The sequence below is a fragment of the Cupressus sempervirens genome, chromosome 3 (genome assembly GCF_028749045.1).
Source record: "Cupressus sempervirens isolate cs-2001-9-10 chromosome 3, ASM2874904v1, whole genome shotgun sequence".
Classification (NCBI taxonomy): domain Eukaryota; kingdom Viridiplantae; phylum Streptophyta; class Pinopsida; order Cupressales; family Cupressaceae; genus Cupressus; species Cupressus sempervirens.
The window spans coordinates 777,496,858-777,500,535 of record NC_143120.1 but is presented as its reverse complement, the minus strand read 5'-3'; positions in this window follow the sequence as shown (position 1 = coordinate 777,500,535).

The window sequence follows — 3,678 nt, the reverse complement described above, 5'->3', positions numbered from 1 at the left end:
TCTTAAATACTTATCATTTATCTTCATATTTATGTATATGCCCTTAACCACATCATGAGGATATTATACAAAACATGTTCTCAACTATGCATAGCCTCATCGTCAATCCTTGGGTCATGTGATATCAGTCTATATTTTCTTCTATGTTAATCTTCATAGAATAACATGTATGTTGACATCAATGAAAAACACTACCATGAATGCAATATGTGATCACTATATCATCTCTCCAATAATTCTAGGATACTTCCCCATAGAAATACCATCACCATTCATTATAAAATATTCTTACTCCTTCCAATCTTTCCACATGTGCAAAATCCTCACCATAATATATTCCTTCTTGCTGAGCATAACATTTGCAAACTAGTCTTGGCTTGTTTCTTACAACTTCTTCATTTTGGTTTAGTTTTTTATATGAAAATACATTTTGTTTGTATCAAATTCTTATTTGTAGATCTTGGTAATAGCATCCATGTGTTGTTTCTCCATCTAAAAAATCTCTTTATTCATAGAATTTATCTAATTATCATTTTCCAATGCAACCTTAACCTGTGGTGGTGGAAGAGGAGGACTTAAAGGAGGAGGCTGGGAGAAGGTCTGGGAGAACTGCCCAATCCCAAACAAGGCATAAATAAAAATCCAACAGGTTTAGGGTTGAAGAAGCTGAAGAAGAGAGAGAAAAAAATAATGAAGAAGAAGGGGAGGAGGAGGGTTCCAAAGGAGAAGAAGGAAAGGAGGAGGTAGAAAAAAGTGTTAACTTGGAGGACAATTCTATTGACAATGCCCAGTTGTATGCCGATATAAACTCAAGTAGTAGATGGCAATGCTGCAACTATGGAGACTACCCATGTTTCTGCCAGCTTTACCCTTTAGCCCATTACCTTATATGAGGATAGAAGCAAAGTGGACACTTCCCCCATCACTATCTCCTCCTTGACCAAAGAAAATCTTAAAGTTTTTACTAACCTAAGGGTTCTGTAGGATGATAACTAGGCATAGAATGCTAAAGAGGAAGCTAAGAAGGTGGAAGCAGATAATAAGGAAGAAACTAAGGTGCAATTGAAGGCATATGAAAAATTGGAAAAGAGGGTTAAATCTTTAGAAGAAGGGTTCTTCCCCTTCTCTAAATTTTCCCTTAAGGGCACCCACGCTGCTGCCACTACCCTCCACCTGCTAGCTCAGGAGAAGGAGGACACTTCCTCTTTAAATTCCTTGCTAATGACTAGGCTTGGATTCTACTAACTGCGAAGGGAAAGGAGAAAATTGTTAATTAAGTTTTTTAGATTTTGGGGATCCTCAGATCGAATTTTTTATGTTTATATGTTGTTTCTAGTTTTGCTAGTTTTTAGCTATTGCTCAGACTTGGGTAGGCAAGGTTATGTCAACAATTTTTATGATGAACTCTCATAGTTTGATAGTCTTATTAGACTACTATTGTAGTTTAGATGATTTTGTTCATAGTATTATACATGGTTGGTAACATGCATAAGTTTTACTATGGTTTAGTGGATTTTTAGTTCAAATTGTTAAGGTCCTCAGTTGGTCTATGCTGGTATTGGTACTGTGCTAGTTACTAGTTTTTTGGTTGTAAGGGTTGACCCCCTTGTTTTTGGTCACTTTTTATTTCAAAAACTATTCTTCGTTAAAAATCAGCTATCAAATAGGTACTTTCTCTTAACTTTCTTGTAGCGTATTGCTCCTATCACCAATAATTTGTTCATGGAAATGATTCTTTTCTTTTCTTCTTTTGAATTGCTAATGGCTAGTGAAGACTCAAACACATTTCCAAATGTAACCATACCATTACTAGTTACTTAGTTTAAATGCAATTAACTGACCAACTAAACTATCAAGTGTCAAAATAGTACCAAGAATATCTCTTACTTCTTCAATTGCAAAATCTTTGATAGTGTAAAGAGACAAAAGAGTTCTATGAACTTTACTTAAAATTTCACTATCACTACTAGTTCCTCTAGCAATTCTAATTTTAATCACAACTTCTTTGATTCAGTTTAGATACTATGTAGTGTTCTCATCTTCACTCATTCTCATATTATCATAATTTCCTCCAAGACTTCCAACTTTAGCTCTCAACAAATTTGGATCTCCACCATGTACAAGTGCCAATTTGTCCCACATCTATTTACCACTTGTGTAATTCTTGATATCATTATACTCGACAACATCAAGGGTAGATGTAATCTAAATAATCAAGTGATATAGGGTTCTCTAAGATTCAAGGAAAATAACTCAACTTAAACCTACAAACATCCCCTTCTCAGAGTTACACACAGAAGCAACATTCAAATAAGGGAAGCCATACTGATGTAGTTATTAGAAATTAGAGAATGTGCCCGGTTGTGAGGCCTTATGGGTTACAACCATATACAATGAAATTATAAAATTATAGTCCAATCTAACATTCTATCTTCTCTCCAAATTTATCCTATTCATCTACTATCGAATGACTATGTTTCTACATTTAACCAAGTTTCTTATATAGCCAACTAAGATATAAGTCAACTAGTCAAGCATTTAATTATATTATAGGTCCAACCTTGGAGGTGTAAACTAAAACAAAAGCCAATAGAAACATGGAGAAATGAAAACTAAAAGGGAGGTTCACATGTATTTTGGGAGTCAAATGCTAACTTTGCAACATGCCAAGTCATCATAGGAAACCACACCAAGAAAAATATCAAACCTCATAGGATGAGAATTGCATGAAACAAGAACCATAAAAAATGACTCAAAACTTGAGAAAAAACAATCAATAAGACTTGTACACATAGGAATATGATCTAGGATAGGTCCTCTGCATGATGCTAACTACACGTGAACAAAGCTACACAAAGTAATGGTTATTTTATGAACAATAGACTGGTATAGAAAATAATAAATATCTTTAGTTGATGCAAGATTGCTCCAAGACCCAACATGTTATTACATCAGACACTTAGGGTTAATAAGAATTGATGTACACATCAAGGAATATTCATATTCTAACCTAAATGATAAAGATTCAACTCAACTTGTGTAATCCATCAGCTAACTTCAACTAGTTTGTCTTTTCACTAAACTAGGATTTGTTAGAATGAATGCTTATGGTATTCCTTTGGGGAAGCATCCTAAGCATTCAAGAGTTTTTTTAGCATGATTCACATGTTGCATTCATGATTGTGTTTGTCATTGATGTAAACATAGTATTATTTCTATAAAGATAGGTAGAGTAGAAAACATAGAACAAGGTCATACAGACTGTTTATTGATGATGAGATCAAGTATAGTTGAGGATATGTTCTATAGTATGTCTTGATGATGTGGACAAGTGCATGTGCAAAAAGTTGAAGATATGTGAAAGTTATAGGAGATTTACATAAGAAAGTGTGCAGTTAGAGTACCTAAGGATTGATTTATAATGTTTAGATTATATCTCTTAAAAGGCATAAAATCGTGATGAGAAAAGTTAGGAAGTGACAAAAGATAGCCTGGTTCTGACATCAACTAGTGTGCATAGTCAATAGTCACACGTGTGAGAAGTTGTAATTAATTTGAGTGGAAAGTGTTTTGTAATTGCAAAAAGATGTAATAAATTATAATATCTTAAGGATTTGAGCAATACAAATCCACAAAACCTGAAGAAAACTTACATGCAAGAACCTATCATAGAGAAGA